Source organism: Pygocentrus nattereri, chromosome 1, assembly GCF_015220715.1.
Source record: "Pygocentrus nattereri isolate fPygNat1 chromosome 1, fPygNat1.pri, whole genome shotgun sequence".
Lineage (NCBI taxonomy): Eukaryota > Metazoa > Chordata > Actinopteri > Characiformes > Serrasalmidae > Pygocentrus > Pygocentrus nattereri.
Genome location: NC_051211.1, coordinates 6,309,115 through 6,317,725, shown reverse-complemented (window position 1 = coordinate 6,317,725; position 8,611 = coordinate 6,309,115).

The window sequence follows — 8,611 nt, the reverse complement described above, 5'->3', positions numbered from 1 at the left end:
CGCTCTCATTCTGAACAGATCCACGCTTATTCTGGCTAGATATCCACTTTCATTCTGAACAGATTCATGCTTACGCTGATCAGATCCACTCCTGTTCCGATTAGATCCCCTCTCATTATTCCGACTAGATCCACTATTTCTGACTAGATCCACTCTCTGTCTGATTACATCTACTCGTTTTCTACCCAGATCCACTCTGATTCTGACAAGACCCACTCTCATTCCATCTACATCCACTTTCTTTCTAAACAGACCCACTCTTTTTCTGACTAGATCCACTCTCTGTCTGATTACATCTACTCGTTTTCTACCCAGATCCACTCTTATTCTGACTAGATCCACTCCCATTCTGACTAGGTCTACCCTGATCTCGACAAGATCCACTTTAAATCCAACTACATCTACTTTTATTCTGCATAAATCTAATCAAATTCCATCCAGATCAACTCTAATTACAGCCAGATCCACTCTCATTTTGTCAGATCCACTCTGATTATGGCCAGCATTCACTCTAATTTTGATCAGATCCACTCTCATTTTTACAAGCCCTACTCTCATTGTGACTAGATCCATTCTTAATTATATCAGACCCACTCTCATTGTGACTAGATCCATTCTTAATTATATCAGACCCACTCTCATTGTGACTAGATCCATTCTTAATTATATCAGATCCACTCTCACTGTGACTAGATCCATTCTTAATTATATCAGACCCACTCTCATTGTGACTAGATCCATTCTTAATTATATCAGACCCACTCTCATTGTGACTAGATCCATTCTTAATTATATCAGACCCACTCTCATTGTGACTAGATCCGTTCTTAATTATATCAGATCCACTCTCATTGTGACTAGATCCATTCTTAATTATATCAGATCCACTTTCATTGTGATTGCATCCGTTCTTAATTATATCAGATCCACTCTCATTGTGACTAGATCCATTCTTAATTATATCAGATCCACTCTCATTGTGACTGCATCCGTTCTTAATTATATCAGATCCACTCTCATTGTGACTGCATCCGTTCATAATTATATCAGATCCACTCTCATTGTGACTAGATCCATTCTTAATTATATCAGATCCACTCTCATTGTGACTGCATCCGTTCTTAATTATATTAGATCCACTCTCATTGTGACTAGATCCATTCTTAATTATATCAGACCCACTCTCATTGTGACTAGATCCATTCTTAATTATATCAGATCCACTCTCATTGTGACTAGATCCATTCTTAATTATATCAGATCCACTTTCATTGTGACTGCATCCGTTCATAATTATATCAGATCCACTCTCATTGTGACTAGATCCATTCTTAATTATATCAGATCCACTCTCATTGTGACTAGATCCATTCTTAATTATATCAGATCCACTCTCATTGTGACTAGATCCATTCTTAATTATATCAGATCCACTCTCATTGTGACTGCATCCTTTCTTAATTATATCAGATCCACTCTCATTGTGACTAGATCCATTCTTAATTATATCAGATCCACTCTCATTGTGACTGCATCCGTTCTTAATTATATTAGATCCACTCTCATTGTGACTAGATCCACTCTTAATTATATCAGATCCACTCTCATTGTGACTAGATCCATTCTTAATTATATCAGATCCACTCTCATTGTGACTGCATCCGTTCATAATTATATCACATCCACTCTCATTGTGACTGCATCCTTTCTTAATTATATCAGATCCACTCTCATTGTGACTAGATCCATTCTTAATTATATCAGATCCACTCTCATTGTGACTGCATCCGTTCTTAATTATATTAGATCCACTCTCATTGTGACTAGATCCACTCTTAATTATATCAGATCCACTCTCATTGTGACTGCATCCGTTCATAATTATATCAGATCCACTCTCATTGTGACTAGATCCATTCTTAATTATATCAGATCCACTTTCATTGTGACTGCATCCGTTCTTAATTATATTAGATCCACTCTCATTGTGACTAGATCCATTCTTAATTATATCAGATCCACTCTCATTGTGACTAGATCCATTCTTAATTATATCAGATCCACTCTCATTGTGACTGCATCCATTCTTAATTATATCACATCCACTCTCATTATGACTAGATCCATTCTCGTGTAGTGAGTTGTTAGGTTGCTTTTAACAGTGTTACATTTACATTTCAAGCTTTGTGTGCATTTTGAATTTAGGCTGTTTTAATGGGTAATTTCTGTGATCTGTGGCGAGCCATTGAGAAAACTCAGGTCTGGATGCTGTGGTTCCTCTCATAGGTTTAGCCTCCACTGTTATCTCATTGTTAAGGCCAGGATTAGTAACACACCGGCTGCAATGAACCCGAATGTTTGGAACGGCGCTCCTGAGCAAACGAGTGTTTAAAAAAGGAAGCAGAGCAGTTTTCATTCAGTGCACTGACCACTCCGGGATGCTCCCATTGAGTATTCCGCAGAGCTGCCTGATGAATCGCAGGCATCCCCTCAGCACACACCGGGACTGCTGAGATACACATTCTCTGTTAATCACAATTAATAATCCCAGAGTTATTTGGAAGTATAATATTGGGGGAGGATCACGCAATCCAGTGGTAACAGCAGGGCAGCTGAAATAGGACGGGAATGACCGTCAACATCACCCTGTCTGTAAGAGGTGCTGTGTGTGCCGGTGAAATAAGAATTGCAGACAGATTCGATGCTTTAGGACAAGCTGCTTTTTAGAAAAACTGTTATTGTGGAAAGTTTTTTAAATGTACTAAGCTACTGAAAATGCATTGCTGTTGAATCAGTGTCACATTTAAGCACCTGCAAAATGATTTGAGTGCATTAAAGAAATCAGAGAGGAGGAATAAATCATTACTTTCTATTTCACTTTTAATATTCATATAAAATCAAGACATATCCACGGTGGCTAGTGGTGCTGGATCAACCCCAAAAGCACATGTATTGAATTTTCATTCTGAAGTGTCACTTTTTATTTATAGAAATGATGCATTAATGTAGTTGATATACCAGCAAAATATTGCTTAATGCAAACCAGGCATTGATTATGCCACACACTGACATAGTAACATTCAAAATGTCCCTGCTAAGTAACTAAAGCATGAAAGCATATGCACAGTCATCTTCAGGGAGAAGGAATGAAGCATTGCTTTATGTTCCACCTTTAGTTTTAGATGAAATGAAGAGGAAAAAATATAAAATAGCAATGCATAATGGGGGTAGAGCAGGGCCTAATCCTAAGCAGCACCATCACTGTTGTGCAAAAATGTTATTATTATTTTTTTTTTAAATAACAACATACAAATTTCACTATTTAAAAACGGCAGTCACCTTCAATGCTGTGAGAACAGCATGTGGAAATTTACAGACTCCGATTTCTTTACAGTGGTGGTGATGGGAACCAGGGGTCGCCATGACTACAGCACAAGTATAGCCATTTTATTTACTATCCAAAACCAGCAGCGAACCCACACATGCCTTCTGAGCTTTATATGGAATGTTGATGGTGGTAAAATATTGATAAATCTGAAAAAAAAGAAAAAAAAAAAGTAAAAAAAAAACAAACATATTCTTTGGGGACTATTTTGCCTCATATATTTATGTAACACTCATACACCCCCCCCCCACCCCCCACCCACTTTTTTATTTAAAATTTTTTTATGCATCTTAGGCCAAAACCAACAATGCGCCAGGCAGCATATTCAAGATCATATCATGTAATAAGGAGCTTTAAAAGGGAGATTTTTTTTTTTTTGATGCATTAAACCCCTCAAACGTCTGGTTCCCATCACCACCACTGTGAACACCTCTAGCTCTACACCAGAGCATTTCACTTCGAGCCACTCTAAATGACTTGGTTTCCATCTCAGTTGCTTAATTCTGAAAAAAATTGATGGATTCAACTTAAATAAAAAAAATGAAGAACATTTTTCTTTCTCCTGTAAAAATGACCATTTTGGCAAAACAAGCTTTTATTTATGATGAGATGATATAAGTAACAGCGCTACTGATTTGAGACCAGTATCTCAGTGTAAAAATACATCAACACGCTTAGCAACTTAGTTTTATTACACGCTTCTATAACCTAAGAGTAGCTCAACCAGTTTGCACTGAGGTCCCTGTGGTTACTGAATGATAAGCCTTAGTATGTAATATTTTACATAGAAAGAAAAATATCAGACAAACTGCATGTTAAAATGGGGTTTTAAGGGGTCAATCAACTGGTTTTCCTTATAGAGAAGAACCATGCATTCAGTTTTGATTCCTGGTTCTATAAAAAACCTTTGCCTTTACTAAAGAACCCTTGAAGAACCATGTTTTAAGAATGTACCATACATTTTTATAATACAGTGCATTGTTGGCTCTCTTTAAACAAAGATAAAGGTGCCAAGGGGCTTGAGAACCATTATTATAAATGAGATCTGAGAGTTATTAGAGGCCAAAGAGACGTCACGTAATGCAAAAGCTCTGCACCAAATGTCTTTCCTCAAGCCAAGGAAGCATTTTCAGCACTGTAGAACTTCACGTACAGAGCGCTGAAGCTCCAAAGCCTGGAGAACAGTGTCTGTGAGCGTTCACCCTGATCCAGTTAGCTGCTTATTGATCCCCACCTCTACCCTTAACCACCCAGTGGGTCAGATAAACATGGCCGGTCTCTGTGGACTGCACCCCCTTCCAGCACTAAAGCGCTGTCAGGAGAAGCTTCCTGATTGGAATCATTAACTCCAACGATGACCATTCTGTAAGAATTCCATTAGGTGCGTTTTTGTAAAATATGTCTTGAATAGGTCCGTGTTTAAGAGGAATTCCGCAGATTTTTCATCTTTATGTTCATAAATAATGAATAAATAATGAGTCATTCAGAGTGGTTTAAAGGAACGGTTCATTGTGTAGAACCTCGCCAAATCACAGCTGCTCACAGTGGTGGTGATAGGAACCAGACGTCTGAAAAGTTTAATGCGTGTAAAAGCTCCTGCACAAGAAGTAGTTACTTAGACTGGCTATGAATATCTGCCTTATGAATAAGACATTATGTTGTTTTGAGAATGGTTTGGTCTAAAGTGTATTTTTAGAGACACATGCAAGGAGCTACCAGGCAAATTTGCCACTATTATTCCAGCTAGAGTCTCAGAAATAAAGCTACAAAAGTGTCTTTGGGGCTGTGCCTCTCTTGTCACTGGGGTGGTCCCCTCAAGGGTACATCTCAGTACCTTTAGTCAGGGAACATAACTGAACCATCATCCACTGAGATGATCTGTTCTAAGCTGTACTGACTCCACACACCCTGCCTCGCCTGCAGGCTTTTATTCTACTGCTCTGCTCTAAAACGTTCGGTTATAAAAAGGTATAAATACAAACTTTTCACCTGGAAAAAACGATTTAAGCTTCACAATCAGACCTTAAAACCGCTGCTTTACCTTTGAGGGAACATTTACATGTTTGTACCTTGATGAATGAAAAATGTTCCTGCACAGAACCTTCATTTCTAACAGAGTATACAAACGGGCTATAATGGCTATATTTGCATAGTGTAACAATAGTGGAACCCTTTTATTTTAAAAGGATTCTTTAACCCTTAAATGCCCAAAGTTTTGTTACACACTTCTAAAACCTACGAATAGCTCAACCAGTTTGCATTGAAATCCCTGTTGCCTCAGTATGTAATATGTTACATACTAAGTAACACACTACAGAAACTGTGTTAAAGGGTTTATTTCCAACAGCGTATATTTGATTGGCGAGCCCTTGGTCACATCACCACTGTTGTGAAGACATCGAATTCAGTGACTTGCTCTACAACGAGCCGTTTCGCATCTCAGTGACTCAATTAAACTGAATTTTTTTTAAATCAGTTGTGAAAATCCCTTTAAATCTGAGACAAATCAACATTTAGGGAATGAAGTACAAAAAAAAAAAGAACAATGAAAATCTGAGAATTTTTGTCTTATTATTGGATTGGCTTTGGGGTCCCATTACCCAGTTGAATATCCCAGCTCGGCGGCCCGAATCTTAGTTCCCTTTCGTGAAGAACCGTGCAGTTTTAACTGTGGCACACCTTCCTTCCACATAGCAGCCATTTCCGAACGCAAGCCTGCACACTTAGCGTGACTTGGCTCGAGAGGAAAATGGAAAGCGTCCTGGTAATGACTTGAGGGCTTTCTGCTGCTTATTGTGTGTTCAAAAAAAGGCGAGGATACCAAGCCTTCAGCACGCCGCCACGGCAGCCCCAGAGACTCCTCGGGCCAGGATAATTGGCCGAGGCCTGTCTCTGCTCTTTTTTTTTCCTCCTCCCTTTCTTAATTGAGACTCGTTATTTACATGAATTTAAGTTCTTTGCTCGAAACATTAAGAGGAGGAACATCTTTCAAGAAGGCGGCTAATTGAAGTCCTTCGCCCTTCTCTCTCTTTTTTCGTGCCGCGGCAGAAGAGGGAAACATGATAAGGCGAAGGGATGAAATTGTCTTTTTTTTTTTATTTTTTTAAAGGAGAAAAAATGCAATTATTTCCCAATTAAGGCAACCTTCCGATAGAGATAGAGATAGAGATAGAGATGTAGGGGCTTTAATAAGAGGTGCGCTCCCATGTTAGGCCAGTAGATGGCGTCAGCTTGATGCGCACTGCAGATCTGCCGGCCCGAGGAGTCTTCTGCTGGATTGCTGGATATTCCTCTTTCGTTGTACAGTATATACATGTGTTAGAACAGGGATGTTAAATATTTTACAAGGGTGAGAACCCACCTGACAGGAAAAAAGTGTTTTTTTTTCATTCATATTTGCATTGTTGCAAGTGGAGAAATCATCGGGACGCGATAGGTGGAACCAGGCCGTGCTGTGGGCCCCAAAGGGCCAGTGGCCAGGTCCCTGGAGACTAGACTGGTAGAGAGAGACAGACTGAGAGAGAGAGAGAGAGAGAGAGAGAGAGTGAAGGGGGGGAGGGGGGTAAAGGGTGTGCCGAGAGGGCAATTACTGCAAGGACGAAGACCATGTGTTGAAAACTGCCCTACCGCTGCTGCTTAATGAAGAGAGGACCTGCACTTACAGAGCAGGACTTCTGAAATTAACAAGCCCTGATAATAATGAGGGACTAGTCTCTCTCTCTCTCTCTCTCTCTCTCTCTCTCTCTCTCTCTCTCTCTCTCTCTCTCTTGCTTTCTCTTTAGCTCTCTTTCTGCTTTTTGTTTCAAGGGTAAGTGTATATTAATTTATTAATATATTAATTCATTGAATTTGGCTGGCTTTTTCTCGGAGATCCACATGTTTAGTCGAGGTACACAGCGCATTGATGATTGGGCAAAACATTAAAGTGTGGTTTGAACGATGCACGATGGCGGTTGTGTTAGAGTCCTTTCAGCTGCCAAACTAAATAAACAAGGCTGTACACGCATATAGGCTAGTAATGTCCTAATAATACGATGAACTTTCATGGGCAAGGCTGTAGTGCTTTGTTGGAGCCTCGTACGAATGCCCCCACCTCCCCCTCTCTCCACACATACCCGAGAGTTTGGATTTTTTCCCCTCCATTCTACGTTACACTGTGCTCTATCGCATTTCTTTTCATCTTATTTCTAGCCTAAAAATAGGTTCTAAAATATATCATAAGTAAAGAACAATATCAGCTGTAGTTAGTGCTGAGCGGGAATGGATTCCAGCTTAAGCGGTGAGTGTTAAATTCCTTACGTCTAACATTTCTGATCATTTTAGATGTGAAAAGGTTTCGTTTTCTTCATTCGTTTTTTTCCGTTTTACAAATTCTTTATTATCAATGTGTTTCTGCAGAATATATTGATCATAATGTAACATATTATTGGTAAAGACGAATGAATTAGACACGTATACAGTATTTAATCACGCCACCGTCAACCTTTGCACAGTTCCAGACAGTCTAACTGCATAAGTATTGGCGCATATGATATTATTACATATTAATTACATAGTAATAATGGACATATTGTGGTAATTACAGAAGAAATGGAAAAGATGCCTTTTGAAGCAGTGTAAGAGGTGAATAGTGCTGAAGATACAGCTCAATCATCTTTACCAGCTCTACTAACAGCTAATAAATATCGTAAACATAAAACGAAATCCATTGTGTTGTAATCGTAATCTCAATCTGCTTTGTAATACAACTCTATCACCGAAGCACTTCACAAGAGAATTGTAGATGCGTTTTTTGTAGCACGACGAGAGAGTACACACACACACACACACACACACACCACACACACACACACACCGTCTCTCTCAAGCCAGATCTGATAAGAGACACACAAGGGCCTATTCAAATCAGGGTGTATTGGAGATGAATAGGAGCAAGTAAACATTAGCACTGATAACCCTGCCCATGCAGGAGGAAGAGAATCTGCCACACAGCTGGAGAAAAGCATCATTATTATTTCAAAAGACACATTAACCCGTGTTTATAGAGACGTGGAATGAATTTGCGCTATTGACTTTGCAAAGATCTTCACTAATATGGAAATATCAAGCCTATTTTTTTCCTCATTGTTTTTATTAAATATAACATAAAATTTGCTCAGTGTTTTTTTTTTTTTTTTTTTATTCTTTATCAATATGATTTTTCTTTATATTTATTACTGGGATTAT